Genomic DNA, 19,301 nt, shown 5'->3' on the forward strand with positions numbered 1-19,301 from the left:
TTCAATCCCGGGAACTGTGAGATCACGACTGAAGCTGAAATCAAGAGTCGGACCCTTAATCGACTGAGCTACTCAGGTGCCTCTGGAGACAGGGCCTTTAAAAAGGGGATTAGATGGGGGGGGGCGCCTGGGTGGCTCAGTGGGTTGAGCGTCCGACTTCGGCTCAGGCTGTGATCTCACAGTTCGTGGATTTGAGCCTCACGTCAGTCTCGTGCTGACAGCTCGGAGCCTGGAGCCTGCTTCGGATTCTGTGTCTCCCTTTCTCTCTGCCTTTCCCCTCCTTGTGCTCTCTCTCTCTCAAAAATAAATAAATGTTAAAAAAAACTTTAAGTAGGGGATTAGATGAAAATGATGTCCTTAGGGTGGGCCTTAACCCTCTATAACTGGGGTCCCTGTAAGAAGAGGAGACCAGGACACAGACAAGCACCAAGAGACCACCATGTGGGGGCACAGGAGAAGCCAAAGCGGAGGCCTTGGAAGGGGGCGGCCCCGTGGACGCCGGACCTGAGACGTGGCCGCCAGAACCGCGGGAGAACGACGTCTGTCGGTAGCTGTCTCGTCCGCAGCATTTGTTACGCAGCCCTGGCTGACAGCCGGGGAGGGGCACTGAGGAGGAAGACAGCGAACCAGTGCCCTTCCCGGCATGCCCGGCCGGAGATTTGGGAGCAGCTGCCTCCACGTCTCCTGGAGCTGCCGGACAGGTTCCTGTCACCGGCTGAATCTGGTGACAGCTTCCTTATCCTTCTGAAAGTTGGGGACAGAGCACGGCCAGTGGGGACGCGCAGAATGAATAAAGAGCTGCCTCCCAGGTGTTGCGGCCTCACCCCGAGGACACATAGCCGTGTCTGAGCCGCTCTGGGCTTTGCTTCTCCTCACTGGGTTCTGTCGTCCCCCTGGCACGCACCTGCCTGCCCTCGGGCCCTCTGCCCGTGACCACAGTGGGGAGGGCCCGGCACTGTTGATTCTCCGGCTTGTCGCCATAGAGGCCGCGCTTTGGGAGAAGGAAAGTGCCCCCCGGGATCCCAGTTACGCCAGGGCCCTCCCCCAGTCTGCACGCTCCTCTCCCAGGCCCGTGGCTGTGCTCTAGCTACGGTGGCCGAGCCTCCGTGCGCCCACATTGGTGGCCACCATGGCCCACGACCAGCCGGCGGTGAGGCAGGCCAGGGGGTGCCCGTGCGCTGAGACCCTGGCCTCCCTGGTGGAGGGTGAGGGTCCCTGCTGCCGGCCTCAGGAAGTCACCGCGTCTGCAGGGTGGGGCGTCCTCAGAGACTTGACCAGGAGAGTGCAGGTTGGTGGACCCCGTTTGGCGAGTGTTTTGCGGGCAGAGCGGCTTCCTGGACGTAGGATCACGGGAGCACTGTGTGGAAGTCCGGGTGCCCCCGGGACGAACAGGCACGTGGGTGTGCGACCGCCCTGAGGTCTCTGTGTCCCGGTGCCGACACTGAGGGTGGGGGCGACGACGCCTTCTGCATCTGGTGGCACCAGCCGCTGGGGCAAGAAGGAAAATACTCACACTCGAATGTCTCGCCAAACCTCCCCTTTTGCCACTCTCCTTGAGGAGGGCCCTGAAGGGAGGCGGGGCTGTGCGCTGACCGGGGGCCCAAGTCCTGCCTGATGTAGGCTGGTTTGTCGCTTGCGTCACGTGGGTGGGAAAGGTAGCGGGGAGAAGGAAGGGAAGCCCCCGCAGCATCCATGTGCAGAGGACAGCACACACGTTGGCCGGGTGAACAGAACTGCGCACTCCTGTGTATGTCCCGGTGTAATCGGGGCTCCCCTGGGGGGCAGGGGAGGCTAACGAGCTCCCTGCAGAGTAAGCAGCTGAGTTGTTATAGCAGCGCAGCCCCCCCCCCGCCCCCCGGATGTTCAGCTATGTGCGGAGTCGCACGTCTGCCCTACTTTATATCGCACACTCGTGGAGAAGGGTGACGTGGCCGAGCAGCCGGGGTCCGGAATACGCTGGGATTCAGGTGTGTTCGCTGTGCCGGCCAGGCACCCGGGGCCTGTTGTCTGTCCAGGGCGCTGTCCGGCAGCACGTCCTCCCCCCTCGGCCACGGAGTCCTCCTCGCCTGAGACCCCGTGGAGTTCGCTTGCACGGGCCGCCTCCCTCGTGGCCGTGGCCGCGTCCTCGCAGGGAGAGCACAAACCACGAGGCTTCCCGGGTGAACCCTCAGCCCCATCACAGGAGTGCGTCGCTAGAGAAACATGCAGACGTACAGCAGTGGCAGTGGAATGGATCTTTCTCGTCCCCTTTTTATAACTGCTTTTGGGGAAATACCTGAGCTTTTTTCATGCCGGTTCTTTAGCTCCGCATAAACACCTTGGGAAGCGCTCTGGCTGTCTTCTGGGCGGATGGTGTGGCCTCATTCCCGTGCTTTCGGGCTGACCGACTCCTGCTTCATTCTGGAACTATCTCATCGTGTTGGGGCCCGCGTGTGTGTCCGGCCCCTCGGTGTGACATCCCCTGGGGCTTGTGCCGCAGTCGACATGATCGTGACAAAGCCCCCTCCACACGGAGCTTACGTTTTCTCACAGTTAGATAAGCCCTGTGAGTGGCGAGAACGTGTATGTGTGGGGCGGGGATAAGTGCCGCGGCAGGAAGGGACCAGAGCGCCGGGAGGGGGGGTGAAGGGGGCAACGCTTCCCCATCAGGTGCTGCTGGCCCGCGCCCTCCCCCGCGAGCACCCGCAGACCCCAGGGTCGGTCAGGGCGGGTTGGGTTCGCCTGATCCTTGTGGGCACACTCGGGGCGTGTGTGAGCGGTTCACCAGTCACCAGCACGTTATTAGTAAGCCGAGGATTCTAATCACCCTCGTTGGATTCCGTGGTGCTAGTTGGGGGCTAACTTCTCCGCCCGAGGGCCGCTTAGAATTACGTGTTTTCCGTTTCCGGTTGGAAAGAATTAAATTTAGGAAAGTGCGAGAGAGGATCTGACGTTCAACGTGCAACATTCAGACACAGCCCTCGCGTGTGCACCGTGTCACAGCACCATCGGCACATCGGCTCCAGGTCGCGTTGAAATCGAGCGGCGGTTCCCTTTGCCAACCTCAAGCCCCCGTCACCTGCCGCCAGCTTGAACTTGGGGTGTGATCGTCCCCCGTGACCGTGGGGCCCCTTGACCTGAGGCTGTTGTTTCTGTCACAAGCGCCCTCTGTGCTTTATGGAATTCGCGGTGTCTGAGCCGTGCTGTTTCAGTCACCTGACCCAGGTACGCGGGAAACCTCAGCACGCGGAGCCGATGGCTTCCCGGTCTGGTCCAAATGGCAGAACCGGGGGTCTTTCACAAATAATTGGGGTTATACCTGTGACCTAACAGTTGTGTTCAAGTAGTTCATTTGGGGATCCTTAAACCTGGTGGATTTCTTGCAGTTCCTACTTGTGAGTCGATCTGCTTCAAGTTTTCGCATTGTAGCTTGAAGTGACTTACAGATTTAGAACTGTTTAAATATGGAACGGCACCGTGCAAAATATCAAGGAAAAGAGGAAACGTTCAAATCGTTGAAGACGTGAGTTTAGACAAGTTCAATGTGAATGACTCACTGCAGATGCTAAGCTTGTCATGCGTTTTATAAATATCTGCTAACTCTTGTAAATTTTATTTCTGACGTTAGGGTGTTTTCCCCTCCTCTCCGCTTAAAAAATAGCTCTTCATTTTTTCTACAGTCTCCACTGTATTTGTGTGAGTCTGTTCACATTTCCAAACCTGTGTGTGTTTTTGCCAAACTCGTCCTGCAAACATACAGATCGACGTGTCTGGGCTCCACACACCTGTTGTGTGAGGCTCGGAAACGTCTCCTGAGAACCACTGGCCGGAAGGAGACGGTAACTTCTAATGCCTTTGGATATTTTCTTGGTGGTGGATTCCATTGCCGGAATCAAATAGTTCTCCACCAGGACGTTCCTTTTGAAACTCCACGGGTGGGTGCCTCGTGCGTTCTGTGTGAAAGTTTGGTATCTTTGCAGCAGATCTCATTGTATCCAATGACGCAGATTTTTTTTTTAATGTTTATTTATTTTTGAGAGAGAGAGAGAGGGAGACAGAGTGTGAGTTGGGGGGCGGGGCTTGGGAGCAGAGAGAGAGGGAGACACAGAATCCGAAGCAGGCTCCAGGCCCCGAGCTGTCAGCACAGAGCCCGACGCGGGGCTCGAACCCACAGACCGTGAGATCATGACGTGAGCTGAAGTCAGACGCTTAACCGACTGAGCCACCCAGGCGCCCCCTGATTTTTTTTTTTAACCCAAGGAAGTCACATATTCTTCACCTATAAAATAGCACCAGTACGGGTAACTACTTCTAGGGCTTATAGGGACGATGGAATTAATTAGTGAAGCTTGAAAAACAAATATGCCAAGTTGTCAGGCAGCCCCTGTCTCCAAAGCACCACAAAAGACCTCGCACTTGCTGTGGGTGCTGGTCTCTAACCACGGAGGGGTCCCTGTGTGTCTAAGGGCTGTCTTAGAGTTCACACTGCTTTGCTCTTAAATGACCTCGGCATCTGGCCTCTCCTTGCTCCCTCCTCAGTCCTCCTCCAAAGCCAGGGTTCCCTCACTCCGTGCCCTGCTGTCTTCTAGCAGGAAGTAATGCAAGGTATGTGCCTGCGGGGTTGACCTAGGGAATTTGCTGGAAGGGTTTCTAAAATGTGGCTGGACTTCCTCCCAAAACAGTGGCTTTTAAGATTGTTGAGTTATAACTTCTCTTTCTGTCATTTTATTTATAATACATCGACTCTTGCAATGACTAAACATAAACTGGAAGTAACCTAAATATACATTAATGCGGGATTGGAATATTCAACAATAAAATAGACATTCAAACGTTAATCGATAAGGAAAAAAGTCCATGTATAAAATGCAAACAGTAAAGTATGAGACAGGGAGTTGGCAAAAGTTGTATTTTAATTAAAGGGGCGGGTGCCTTGGGGGTCTCAGTCAGTTGAGCGTCTGATTTCGGCTCAGGTCACGATCTCGTGGTTCGTGAGTTCGAGCCCCGGGTCGGGCTCTGTGCTGACAGCTCAGAGCCTGGAGCCTGCTTCGGATTCTGTGTCTCCCTCTCTCTCTCCCCCTCCCCGCTCATGCTCCGTCTCTCTCAAAAATAAATAAACATTGATTAAAAATAAGTGTTATGTATGCCTAAAATTCCAGGACATAAAAGACAATGTCAAAAGTGACCTCTCTATGAGTGATGGCTTTACGGACTATTTTTATTTTACTTCGTACACTTTTCTGTATTTTTAAATTCTTTTTAGTGAGAAATAGTGGGTTTTTTTCATAATCAGAAAAATGAGGTTATTTCTGTTCACGACAAAATATACAACTATTGTATATCAAAGGAGATTTGAGGTTAATTTGGGGGTTCGTCCAACTAGGAATATACTATATTTCTTGTGACTCTATTTGCGCTATGCCCGCCCCCCTCCCCCCCTCCTCCCCCGACCTAAATTTTCCGAGAATAGAGGCACGTCTTTTTATCTCTAAGTCGAATCAGCTCTTATGGTGCGCATCAGCTCGCTGGGGCTAGAGGGGTGCTGTGATCGATGCCCTCGGGTAGCTCATCCTCTAGCCAGGGCCAGTGGCCCCAAAAACTTAGCGGTAGAGCGGAAAGGGTAAGTACAGGGTGGCAGGAGACAGACACACTTGTGCGAAAGTACAGAGGAAGGATCGCCGCTTCTAGGCGGGGGGTGGTAGGTCAGGACATTTCCAGGGTCGGGTGGTCTTTGGACAATATAATGAAAGATGGGTGTATTCACTTCCTTTGCCGTGTAACGCATTTTTCTGAAACTGAGTGGTGTAAAATGAGGCACACCTGTTCTCTCGAAGCTTCTGTGGGCCAGGAATCTGGATCCCAAGCTTCAGGGTCCCCACGGGCGCAGTGTAGGTGTTGGCCCTGTCGGGGCTCTCTAAAGACTCAGCTGGGGAAGGACCTACTTCCGGCCTTCACTTGGCCGCGGGCCGTTAGACCACAGGCCCCTGTTCCTTCTCGCTGTTAGCTGGAGCCCGCCCTCCGTGCCTTGACATCCAAGCGTCCCCAGCACAGCAGCTTGCTCTGTCAGAGCACCCAAGCAGAGGAGGCCATAGATGGCTAGCGAGACGGAAGTCAGTCTCTTGTCACCTCATTGCAGAAGTGACACGCGATCATTGTTGCCATATCCTGTGGGTTTGAAGCAAGACACTAGGTCCAGCTCGCACTCACGGAGAGGGGTGGCGCAAGGGGACAGATGTCCGGAGGTGTGTTCGCTGAGGGCCACCTCAAGGGCTGCCTGCCGCACGGGGGGTTGCCGTGTAGATGTGGGGGTGGGGGCGGGGACCCAGGAGTAGCTGAGCAAAAGCAAGAAATGGGGAGTCCTAATTTTAGAAATGTGACCCTCCTCCCAGTCTGTGCCAAGAAAGGACATCCCTTTTTAGCACCTTGTTTTTCCTTCCTCAGGAGGTGTAAGGACACATTTTTCTCTATTCTTTGCCCCATTCTCCAGATGTCGGGGACTAATACTGAGCTTCTGGTAATATTTAAAGTCGTAGGAGCACAGCCTCTCTGCCCCGAGACGCTGCGGGGAGCTTTCCAGGCCCAGACACTGCATCTTCCAAGCTCCCAACTGTGAGTGAGTCCTTTACGTCAGGACTCAGACCAGGGACCCGACGCAGGGGACGAGCCTGACGTCCGCGTGTGTGGCTGGGACTCAGTGTCCCCTCACTCAGTGTCTGTCTCTGCAACTTTAAAGGAGTCAATGTTTTCTATGTGAGAAAGCCCACTCCGCTTTTCAATGGATAATTTGCAGAGAGGAAGTCTGGAATTCTCTTGGATACTGGTGGTGCATGCGGCTTCTATGCAGGGTCCTCACTGCCTGCAGGATGCTGATTATAAAGTCTGAGGTCTGAGTCATCTCACGAGGCATCTGGAGACACGCACCGAGGAATCTAAGGGGTAATTAAGCACTTTGCGGAGTAAAGAGCAAACTGCAGGTACCTACCAATTATTACGCCCGGCTGTGGCGGGCGGGGGTGAAGGGTCACGGTCGAGCGTGGTTTATTAGGTAATGAGAGGCTGACAGCTTTGAAGGTCTGTTTGTTCCTACATAATTATATACAAGGGCATCCCAGCTTTGTAGATGAAGCACAGTGTGAACACTATTCAGCAAGTGAGAGGAAATGACCTGAAAAATTTGTATCTTCTAGGGCTTTCTAGAACCTTCCTTCACATAAGTGACAAGGAATGTCACACCTTTATGGGTATTCGTCCTTTCTCCCGTGTGAACACACGCAGGTCTGTGAGCCCTTCCCGCTCCCAACCAAGCTGACCATCCACAGAAGGTTTGCAGGGATTGGAGGGCCGGTAGGGGGTAAACCCGGTCAGCCTCGGAGAAACAAGGCTGCTGGTTTTCTTAAGTTTATCTTATTTTTTATTTTTTAAAACTTACATCCAAATTAGTTAGCATATAGTGCAACAATGATTTCAGGAGTAGGGTCTTTAGTGCCCTTCCCCCATTTAGCCCATCTCCCCTCCCGCAACCCCTCCCGTAACCCTCAGTTTGTTCTCCAGATTTAAGAGTCAAAAATACGGAAGCTTCACGAATTTGCGCGTCATCCTTGCGCAGGGACCATGCTAATCTCCTCTGTATCGTTCCAATTTTAGTATAGGTGCTGACAAAGAGCAGAACAAGGCTGCTATTTTGACAGGATAAACAATGGACGGTATTTTAGAGCTTTTAGGGTTTTGTGGATCTTGGAGTGGATTTTTTGTGGCCGGGAGAAATTTCTGAGTGGTCTTGACCTCCCCCACCACCGGCAACCTTGATGTCGAATAAATCTTGGGTACATTTTGCTGGAGAAATGGAAAGAAATTCGGGGAAAAGAACAGGGAAAACGTCACAGAGGCCAGCGGGGGGCAGATGTCACATTCTAACGTGCAAGCCACCCGGGGGTGGTGTGCAAGCAGCTCACAGGTACCACGTGCTCTTACCACGCGGGTCGATTTCACGGGACTCTAGAAAATCTCAACAGGGGCTTCGTAGTAGCATTCAGGAAACAGGACAGAATGACTCGGTGGGCCGGATGTGTTTTGGGACAAGGAACTTCAGCTCTGCCTTGGAAGATGCGAAGCACGAATGCCTTCTGCTCCGTGAGCCTCGAGAATTTTCCAAGGGAAGAACAGAGATGAGATCACACACGTAGATCCAATTCCCAAACGATTTGCCTGTGTTCGGTCTTCATTCAGAGATAAGCAGCTGGAAGATGGAGGGTTCGGTGTCTGTTGAGGAGTCTGACAGTTGGAGAGAGTTTTACCATGAACTTTACCGTTTGGGAACCTGCATAACACGTTGTTGTTGTTGTTGTTGTTGTTTTTAAGTTTATTTGTTTTTGAGAGAGACGGCGCAAGTGCGGGAGGGGCAGAGAGAGGAAGAGAGAAAATCCCACGCAGGCTCCGCGCTGTCTGCACAGAGCCCGACGGGGGGGCTCGAACTCACAAACCGTGAGACCATGACCTGAGCTGACGTCGGACACTTAGCTGAGAGACCCCATGACGTGTTTTTCACAAAACCATCAGTACGTTGTTCAGCCGGATCCAGCGTGTGTGCGTAAATCAGACATGTCTCTGCTTCTGTCCCCCTGAGCTTTCCGGAGCGCTCAGATGTAGCCTTAGCTCATCGACGGTGGCGTCTCATCAACTCTCTGACCTGTAGACATTCACAGCGTCTTGGTCCTATTGTTAGTTTGCTTTGCAAATCGTTGCCATAAATGCATTTCCTCTGTGCGCCTATGGCGCGTCCCTGGAAGCCGGGCTGCTGGAGAAGGAGGAACTATCATTTCCAGCTTCGCTTCTGCCGCCGAAGCGTCTCCCAGGCGAATAAGTGACTTCTCAGCACTCTTTCGGGTTTGCTGGGAATTTAGTCCGAGATTGTCTTACTGTGAGTCACGACTTGGAAAGTGGATCTGAAATAGCACAAGGACATAGGCGCAGAGCTTCGTAATCCATACGCGGAGACTCCCCTCCGTCTCTATAACGTTTTACTGGTTGCGGTAACAAGGGATGCGCACTTTCCAAATCGGCGGTATTTTATCGTTCTGCGCGTGGGAAGTCTGTTATGGGAAAGGTGAGTTTGCCTAATCCTTCATGAGACAAATTTATAAAATATTTAACTGCCCCTGAAGGAGAAATTGCCTTAGAAATAAAACACGGCCCTGCTTAGGGCTGGCTCAGCATCCACGGACTCGGGTGTGCCGCAGCCTGGCGTGTGTGGTGACAGGTGCCGCATCGCGGGGACAGTAAACCTGCACATTGTTCTCGCGCTGCTGTCTGGCCCCCGGTACCTGTGTGTGAACTCGTGAGGTCTCTTAATGCTCTTCCGGAATAATGGCTGAGTATTTTCCTTGGCACGTGAAAGAACCGATGGCTGGAACTTCCCGAGGACACGAGACCGCGAGCCGCTGCGCGTGAGCAGAGGGGTTACGCCCTCCTGAAGCGTGAGGGGTCAGTGCCGTCGCTCATGGCCCGTGTTTCTTTCCAAGAGTCTGGGTATCTCTTTTCCACCCAAGCAGATGGTGCTTAGGGAGAAAACCTTGTGTTTGTAATCCTTCCCGGTCTAAACACTCCAGAAGGTCCACGCCTGCTAACAGGAAGCAGAAAACCAGAGGGCAAGAGGGGTCGCGTTCTGCCCAGGCCTGTTGTGAACCAGTAGCCACTCTCTGTCCTGCGTGGTCCCCTGTGGGCACCGCTCCCCCGTGCCTGCGGCGGTCACCCCGACACACTGAGGCCACTGGGGACTTCTGAACACAGGACCGCGGCTCCCGCGTTGGAGAAATTTAGAGCGATCACCTCGGTTCCTGTCTCCCTCTGACGAGTGGATCTTTGCCCCGACAGCCTGCACCTGCTCGCGGCAGCCTCCGAGGATGGGGCCCTCCCCCTGTTTGGGGCCGACACCCCCTCTCGCGGTAGCTTCACCCCTGCCCCGACAGCATCCCCGGAACCCTTACCTTGCGCACTTCGCCCTCTCCCCTGAGTGCCGGTGCCCCCCACTCGGCCCACGGACTCGCTCCGGTCCTCTCTCACAAGGAAACCCAGGAGCTTTCCTTTGGCCGCGGACTCCCCTCTGAGGCCTGCCCACCTCCCCTCTCCTAAGCGGCAAGGGTATGATATGAAGGACATACATCCACGCTGCAAGATGACGTCAGAATTACCGTACGAGCAGACCCGGGGGCTGAGGGCAGGACGAGAACAGCCGTGGGCTGGTGCCCACAGCTCCTACCGTGGGGCCCCTGCGTCTTTTGGGAATGCGTGTGTCCTCACCTTGTCTACTAAGTTCCCTAGATGTCAGTGCAAGAGAACACTCCAGGCGTTTCCGTCTCCAAGCAGTACAGCGATCCAGGTGACTCAAGCTGCTCTTGTTACTGGCTGGGTAGACCTCGCTCCCTGGGGTCCGTAAAGCGGGTTATCAGACGTTAGGAACAGTACAATTACCTCTGCCCTGCAGCCTGATGCTGCAGATGTCCGCAGACTTTCCCTTCAACAAGCTGAGAACGTCACGGCCAAGTATCACTTGGTGTAGAATCCTCGAGGCCCAGACTGACACAGGGCGGTCTGGCTGGGCCAGGAGCGCTCGCTGACCCCTCTCCTGCCCCCAGACACATGAAAGCCCCATGGAGGAGGGTCCTGAACCCCCAGAGAGAGAGAGGTGACATTTGGGGAATGTCTAGGGTACATTTTCTGCGGAGAAGAGAGCAGGCTTTCATATGCTGCTGACTTGTCCGGAACAATGTTTGAGGCGTGTCAGGTGACTGAGTTCAGGGTTATGTGTCTGAAAGATCCCAGGGAAGCAGAACTTATCTAAAATGAGAGCCAGCTGACTCCCTACCAGGGTACAGGATTGACCTGAGAAGTGAGGGCCCAGCCAAGGACGTGTATGTACCTGGGATTCCTCGAGGCTTTGTTCTGGCCAACCACTGCCCCTGCCTTCAGGGTTCATGTCTCGCATCGTGTCTTCTGGAAGAGGCTCCTGAGGCCTCCCATTGTACCCGTCCCCTCTGCACTGAACACAGTTTGGAGGCGTCCCCATGATTCACCTGTTTCCCTGGACAGCAGTCCCCACCAAGGGGGCACTGTTCTTAATTCCTGGTGAATATTCAGTGGTCTGGGACATAGAATGGTGATGCTTGCTGAATGGAATCAGGATTGGGGGCTGCTTTTCAAGCTGTGACAGCTTCTAAGGCAAGGTGAAATGATTCCTGGCTCCCTGAGCCAGGGCTCATGGTGCTTTGCGGCCGTCCCGTCCGGCCAGGAGGCCAGCCCCTGGTGAGCTTGGTCCAGGAGGCCCGGTGACTGACCAGCTCTCTCCTGGGTGGCCGGTGGCCTCTGAACGCTGGATCCCGTGGAACCACTTTGGAGTGCACTCCTCTTTCTGAGAGCTACCGTATCCCGATGGGGAGGACTACTCCTAAGAATGTTTTTTCCCATTTGGATATTTTATTTTTTTTTAATTTTTTTTTTTTTCAACATTTATTTATTTTTGGGACAGAGAGAGACAGAGCATGAACGGGGGAGGGGCAGAGAGAGAGGGAGACACAGAATCGGAAGCAGGCTCCAGGCTCTGAGCCATCAGCCCAGAGCCTGACGCGGGGCTCGAACTCACGGACTGCGAGATCGTGACCTGGCTGAAGTCGGACGCCCAACCGACTGCGCCACCCAGGCGCCCCCCATTTGGATATTTTAGAGGAGGTCATCAAACTGTAGAGGAATTTCAGAAAAATTCAACAAGGTATGAGGTTCCTAGCATCTAGTTTGATATGTTAATATTTTGGCTTTTTTTTTTTTTTTTTTTTGTCTTTCTTTTTTGTAGTAAAACCAAAAGAGAAAGAAAAAAAATGAAATTCTGCAAAAAAAAGTATTTTGACTTTAGTATTTCTAGTCCTTTCCCGCCTACACAGCCATGGCTAATAAGACTTTGGTACAATGCCTTCCCCGCCACTTTTGTGCTTTTTGTTAAGAGTACGTGTGTATTAAAAAATAATATACAGAATAGCTTTGTGTAGCTTAAAGTTTATGGAATGAAAAAACTGAAACCACGACGCCTGTCATTCTGCAGGTTGTGTGTTTCACCCCACGTTGTCGCTTAGATTTTCCTACGTCTGTGGTTCGGTCCTTTTCAGGGCCTCTCAGCGTTCCAGCCTGGGACTATTTCCTGTTTGTTCTCAGCACGCAACGTGTGGCTCCTCCTGTCCCTTCTCCCTCCCCATGTGCCTAGAATAGGAATCTCGGAGTAACAGGGAATTTTCAATTTTACCAGGGGTTCCCGGCCTTCTGTCCTAAGGCTTCTTAGTAGAACTGTCTCCTGGGCCCAGAAACCACTGTTGATTGGTTCCCAGTAGATTTTAGAAACAGTGTGTTTGTGTGGGATGCACAGTGCCCGTCCGGATCTCCCCCCGCCGCCCTGAGGCCATCCTCCTTCCCTCAGCAGGCAGGGGGCCCGTCCCAGCCATCACCCCACCCGGGAGCCAACCTGTGCTGGGTGGTGTGGCCGGAGGTGGGGGCAGGGAGCCCATCCACGAGAGCAGGTCAGAGGTGATGCTTAGCTCAGCTGGAGCCAGACAACTCAAGGTTGCTCTAACACCAGGGGTGGGAGAGTGGCTTGGCCAGCAGCAGCCCACTGGCTGGTGGACCCTTGGCCTCTGACTTAAATCCGCAGCCCTGTGCTCCGTCTCTGGAATTGGGTGGGAAGGTCTGCACGGGAGAGTCAGGCAGGGAAGGGGAGGAAGGGGAGCAGGGTGGAGAGCAAAGGAAATTGGACTGATAGAACTATTTATGTATTTTTTTAGAGGGAGCATGAGCAGGGGAGAGACAGAGAGAGAGGGAGAGAGAGAGAATCCCAAGCAGGTTGCACGCTGTCAGCAAAGAACCCACTGTGGGGCTCGAGCTCATGAAACCCTGAGATATTGACCTGAGCTGAAACTGAGAGTCACATACTCAACCGACTGAGCCACCTAGGCGCCCCGATGATGGAACTTTTTAAGTCAGGTTTCAAAAATGATGATTTCATGTCTGTATTAGTTTGCTAGGACTGCTGTAATAGAGTCCCCCCGATGGTGGCTTACACGTCAGACATTAATTTGTCACGGTCCTGGGGGCGGGGGGTCCAGGATCAGGTGTGGGTGAAATCCCAGCGTGGCCCCTTCAGAGGCCATGAACCTGCTCCAGGCTTCCCTGCTGGCTCACGTGGTTTGCTAGCTGCCCTCAGGGTTCCTTGGCCCGTGGCACCAACACTCCGATTTCCATCTTTGATGGCGTTCCTCCTGTGTGTGTGTGTCTGTGTCCACATCTCCCCTTTGCACAGGGGCACCAGTCACATTGGATGAAGGTCCCCCCCGCTCCCCCCCTCGCCGATGACCTCATTCCAACTTGATCATCTGCAAAGAACCCTATTTCCAAAGAAGGTGACATTCTGAGATTATGGGGTGAGGACTTGGGCATCCTTGGTGGCAGGGGACACAAGCATTTTCTTCCTCTGGAAGCTGGCTTGGAAAACATCTGTGCGGTTCAGGACGCGAACGTTCTCTCCACTCTGCTGTGTGGTCTGATTCTCCTCCAACCGGATACACTCGGGGATGCATTCCCCCTGGACTGCATTGATTGTGAGCAGCCTGTCTGGCTAGTCGGTCGAGAAGGAGGGATTAGAAAGTTCTAGTAACTTTTTTTTTTAATCTCCAAAAAAAACTTCTCTGTATTCTTTTTTTTTTTGTAGATTTTATTAGAAATGACATGGAAAACAATGGCAGGTGACTTTGCTGTCCCTCTCATGGTGTTAGAGTAAGCGCCTCCCTCTAGGCCCTGCCTTTGGTTCCGCATCTCCTGGGCAGACAGCGGTCGAGTAAATAGCACACCGCGCTCAGGGCCAGCCGGCGGGAAGGCCCTGCAAGAGTCAGGAGAGGAGGACCCGTTAGGAGCACCATCCACACCAGGCACGCGAAGGGCGTCTGCGTTTCATCGGATTTTGTTCATTTTTCTTGCAGTCTTCAGGTCTTTGTCTATGTGCTTATTAGAGGGCAGATCACGAAGTAAATGCTACCAGGTAAACCAAACTAAGCTAACGAGGGGTGCAGAGAGAGTAGGTCCCTTCGATTTTAAGAAATACCAAAGTCAGTGCGCTAGAATGATGGTTTCCAAGACCGTGGGGCAACCACGCACCACAGACTTGTCTGCGATGGACCTCATATCCAGGCTTGCGTTCCCGCTCTGGCTTCGTTAGTCGTGTAGAAGAAAGAACTGTAGTCTGTAAACCCAGACAAGGCAATTTTGGAAATGAGGAAGGAACACGTGGTGTTGATCCTGCTGTAAAATCCACACAGTTTCCAGCTTCCTCTGGTTGGAGTCAGTTTGGACCATAGGGGGTTTCTAAACATTTTTTTGGTAAGTTAAAAAAATTTTTTATTATTTTTTTCATGAGAGAGAGAGAGAACGCGTGCGTGCGAGAGGGCTCACACAGGCGGGAAAGGGGACGGAGGGAGAGAGAGAATCCCAAGCAGGGTCCGTGCCCAGGGCAGAGCCCGATGTGGGGCTCGATCCCAGGACCCTGAGATCTTGACCTGAGCTGAAATCAAAAGCCAGACACTCAACCAACTGAGCCACCCAGGCGCCCCCATGGGGGATTTCTTTAAGACAACCTGGGAGCCCTTGCATTCAGGATCCCGAGCATTACCCACATCCTGTGGCATCAGAGACTTGGATGAGTGGCCAAGCTTGGGAATGGCGCCTGGAGCTGCCCGCTAGACCCTCCCTTCCTGACCCTCCCCTAACACTCGGCTTCGGAAGCCGATGTCTGGTCTCCTGTTTTCAGTTTTCTAGCTGCCGTTTTTCCAGGCTCTGACAATTCCTGACGTTTTTCCTGACAAACAGCCGTGGGGTCCCTCCACCACCCACCCTGGAACCCAGAGTTGTCACAGGAGCAGCCCTGCCACCTGCACGTCCCAGCCTGCACGGCAGACGGTGGTGGGAGCCCCGACTTGCAGCCTCTGACTCTACTAACAGTCATTCAGAGGTTTTTGTCGTACAGACAGTCTCCTGGTTGTCAAGTCCTTGGAAGCCTGCTCTCCCGAGACCCGGAGCTCCCACTGAAGACCAGATGACCCAGGGCGCATCGCCCATGTCCCCAGCCAATACTTGGCTGCAGGAAAAGAATCAAAGGCTTGAGAGAGTGACAATTTTAAAAACCGTCACTCAAAAAACAAAGATAATTAAAATTCCTTTAATGAAAAGAAATCAGAAGAACTCGAGTTTTCTCAGTCAAAATGAGAACGTGTTCCGGGCGAGTCGTAGGATCAGTCTGGTCCTCTTCCACCTGCGTGGCAAAAACGGGATGCCCGAGGGGGTTTTCTCTTCACAACTGGCCAGATGCCTTGTGTGTTTGATCACTGGCTTCATTTCTGTGCGCTAGCTTCCTGCCTCAGTGATTTCTCACAATTCTCCAACGTGTATTGCTTGGAAGCTATCTTAGGGGAAAGCGTGAGCCGTGGCCGAGACCAATAAAGGTTCAAGGACACTGTAGCACACGGGGAAGCCACCGGAATGGTGGTGAGGAGGGTTCCTGGCCCCCGGTGTTGTAAAAAAAAATCATGGTTTGGAAACTGGAAGGCTTTGCTGTGCCGAATTATTTGAGGTGCCGGCACAAAACACGATTAAGTGTGTCGTGTGTGGGTCCAGGGGATCAAGCAGGAATAGACGTGGAGAAGGGGAAGGAGGGAAGGAAGGAAGCATGTCAGTTTCCAAGCAGGGTTTCGGCTCAACGGTTGGAGCCACGCGCTTCTAGTGCTGTCTTTGAACAACAGGTAGCCCAGTGGTACTCGGGAAGGCCTATCATAAGGGGGCTTTATGCCTAAAAACTCTCCAGGGGCGCTTGGGTGGCTCAGTCGGTTAAGCGCCCAACTCTTTATCTCAGCTCAAATCATGATTTCTCGGTGCGTGGTTCAAGCCCCACATCTGGCTCTGCACCAACAGTGCGGAGCCTGCTTGGGAGTCTCTCTCTCTCAAATAAATAAATAAACATTAAAAAAAAAAACAACTGTCTGGATGGCCTCTGTGTCCCTTCCAATCCTGAGATTTCCATGCAGACATGGCAGATTTTACTCTTGTTAAAAATAATGAGAACTTCACTTGAAACGCCCTAAAACCCCGGTGGAAAATACAGAGACTAACGTAGAGATTGCTTCCTTTAAAAACGCAATCTTTCGGCCTGATTCTATCACATTCCCATTGGTTTCTGCACATCGCTATCCTTGAGAGTTTTTGATGTGCAATCAGTTTAGGTGTTTATGTTGCTGATTTCCTGTGCCAAATGTTTATCTTTGAACGGCTGATCTTTTTTATCCCCTCAGCTTTGTGGAGATGTAGTTGACACGCGATAATCACGTAAGTTTAAGGCATACAGCGTGCTGATTTGACACGACGGTCACCACCATGGTATTAACTGCCATCTCTAGTCCATTACATAATTACCATTTTTTCTGTGTGTGTGGTGAGAACACTTAAGATCTACTCGCTTAGCATCTTTCAAGTGTATAATACGCTATTATTAACTATAATCACTACGCTGTACGTCTGACCCCCAGAACGTATTCATGCACCAATTTACGTTCCCACCAACAGTTCATGAGGGTTTCCTTTTCTTCACATCCTCACCCGCACTTGTGATCTCTTGTCTTTGAAAATTTTTTTTTAATGTTTATTCATTGTCGAGAGATAGAGACAGAGCCTAAGCAGGGGGAGGGGCAGAGGGAGAGGGAGACACAGAATCCGAAGCAGGCTCCGGGCTCCGAGCTGTCGGCACAGAGCCCGACACGGGGCTCGAACTCACAGACCGCGAGATCATGACCTGAGCCGAAGTCGGACGCTTAACCAGTTGAATTACCCAGGCGCCCCTGTGATCTCTTGTTTTGACAGGTGTGAGGTGGTCTCTCAATGTGGTGTGGACTTGCGTTTCCCTGGTGATGAGTGATGTTGAGCATCTTTTCATGCACCTCGTGGCCATCCGGATGCCTTCTTTGGAAGAATGTCTATTCAGTTCCTCTGCCCGTTTGTTACTTGGATTGTTTAGTTTTTGTTGTCGTTGGGTTGTGTGAGTTCCTTACACTTGGACAGCTAGGATTCCATCGGCTGCCTTTCCATTGTGCGGACTGCTTCTTCCGCTGCGCGGAAACTTGAGCGTGATGTCGTCCCGCTTCCTAATTTGTGCTTTTGTTGCTTGTGGTTTCAGTGTCCTAGCCAAGGAATCGTCACCAAGACCAAAGTCAAGGAGCTTTCCCCTGTTTTCTGTTAGGAGTTTTACGGTTTCACTGCTTCCGTTTATGTCTCTAATCCATTTCAAGTTATTTGATTATGGTGGGGTAAGATAGGGGTCTAATTTCACCCTTCTGCGTGTGGATCTCCAGTGTCCCCAGCACCACCTGTGGAAGAGACCTTCCTTCCCTTTTGGCTGTGTCTTGAAGGACTAATCTTGTCTGCGATTTACTTCTAATCTTGTTTAGCACGTTCAAAAAGTCGCTTACCTCTGATAGCAGGCAGACCTCGTGTTTGTATTTCATCTGCCCCTAGGTAGGCTTCAGAAAGAAGAGTGATCTGTGGTGATGCGCCATCAGGTTAAATGTTTAGGGAATGAAGCATCCTGTAAAGTTAGTCTGGCTCAACCTGTGTCTTTGATGCCTGTGTTACAAATCTTAGCATCATTTTTCAAGTAGAGAGCTTTTCCTTTCGAATAGCAGTGCTTGTCTTTGTTTATAAACGTAGAGCCTGCACGAGAAAAGAGAAACCGTGTCTTCACTGTTACCTAACGTGGGTCCTACTCGTCCAGGATCTGGCAGTCTGACAGCCTGTCCATTCAGGGTCTTTGTCTTGTAGTGATGGGGCGGCTGCGTAGGGCAAAGTCAGTGGAAAACAACAGGGAAGCTGCCGGAAAGAGTCGTTGGCCGGACTTTCATTTCCCGAGCCCTTGGCGGTTGAGTTGAGCCACCCTTGAATCTCACATCCATTGAGAGCGGGCCGGGATGATGGTTACGGGTCCTACTCTGGTCTTCTGACAGCACCTCTGGGACAGCGGCCGGAGAGGAGGCTCATCTCGAAGTATTTCAGAGACATTTGAGGCCGAATGAATGAGACCCACTCAAGGGACACATGCCATCCACCTTGTCTGCCGCCCGATCAGCCCGATTGTGTGTCCCGCCACGCCGTGCACGTGCACGCACACGCGCATCCACCGAGCAAAGCGCTGGGACCCCGCTTCTCACCCACGTCTCCGCCCCTGTGCCCGGAGGGGCTCTGCCTTCTCCCGTCCTGCCTTTCCTTCGTCCCTTCCCTCTGTGAGACCCTTTCCCCATTTAACTCTCCCTTCTGATGTAAGGTGCTTAGCCCTACAGGAGCAGGACTGTTGGGTTCTGTGGGTGAATAAAAGCTCGACACATAAATGGGCATTTATATAAAAGCAAATCCTGACGTCTCTGCGCGGACCCTCGAGTAGCCGGACAGACAAGTGCACGGTCCACCCCTCCAAGTTCGGTATGTTCATAGTCTGTCTTCACTCAGAGCTGAGCTTCCGGACTTTGGAAACACACACTTTCGTGGAGGGTAGACTTCTCTCATCGGGCTCCACCTTCACTGTTAGACTGATTGCTGGCACATTTTAAAATGCTTTTTGTGTTCAAAACGTTTTTATGTTTAAAAGGTTTATGTGTTTTTCTTTCATTGACAAACGTAAAAGGCAGTTTAGCATCTTGTCAACATCTACGTCTTAAGAAAGCGAAAACAATTTTTGCTAAGTGCTGGGATATTGAAGCAAAACGTCCAGAATAGGCAAATCTATAGAAACAAAGTAAATTCGTGTCTTCCGCCATCGATCTTTAAAATTAAATGCAAGTTTGAATATTTTTCTTTCGAAGTAAAAGATTCTTTTTAAAGGATATACATAATTTTAATGTTTATTTATTTATTTTGAGACAGAGCAGGGGAGGGGCAGAGAGAGAAGGAGGGAGAGAATCCCAAGCAGGCTCCAAGCTGTCGGCGCAGAGCCCGACGTGGGGCTCGATCTCACGGACTGTGAGATCGTGACTTGAGCCGAAACCAAGAGTCAGATGCTGAACTGACTGAGCCCCCCAGGCGCCCCATGGATGTATAAGATTTCTTAAGTCATAGTTTGAATTCTGGGGTTATCTCGTCATTTTCAGTCATAAGTTTCAACAAAGGGTAATTGTTTATCTTGATATATTAGAAACAAAGAGTTAAAAATCAGTTCTAGAATTTGGGACATTACAGCACATGCAGATTTTTCAAAGGTAATGTTT

At 52.1% G+C, this 19,301-nt stretch overlaps 1 protein-coding gene and 1 non-coding gene across 5 annotated transcripts in view; one reads left to right on the forward strand and one right to left on the reverse strand.

Moving 5' to 3' along the window:
- Window positions 1-19,301, forward strand: part of RPS6KA2 (ribosomal protein S6 kinase A2) — a 347,458-nt gene that overhangs the window by 73,699 nt on the left and 254,458 nt on the right. The gene's annotated exons all lie outside the window — the stretch shown is intronic.
- On the reverse strand, window positions 7,541-7,645 carry LOC128777834 (U6 spliceosomal RNA). The gene has a single exon (XR_008423153.1). It is a non-coding gene; the product is annotated as a U6 spliceosomal RNA (small nuclear RNA).

The sequence above is a fragment of the Panthera pardus genome, unplaced genomic scaffold (assembly GCF_024362965.1).
Source record: "Panthera pardus isolate Hobbes unplaced genomic scaffold, ASM2436296v1 HiC_scaffold_17, whole genome shotgun sequence".
In the NCBI taxonomy this organism is placed as follows: Eukaryota; Metazoa; Chordata; class Mammalia; order Carnivora; family Felidae; genus Panthera; species Panthera pardus.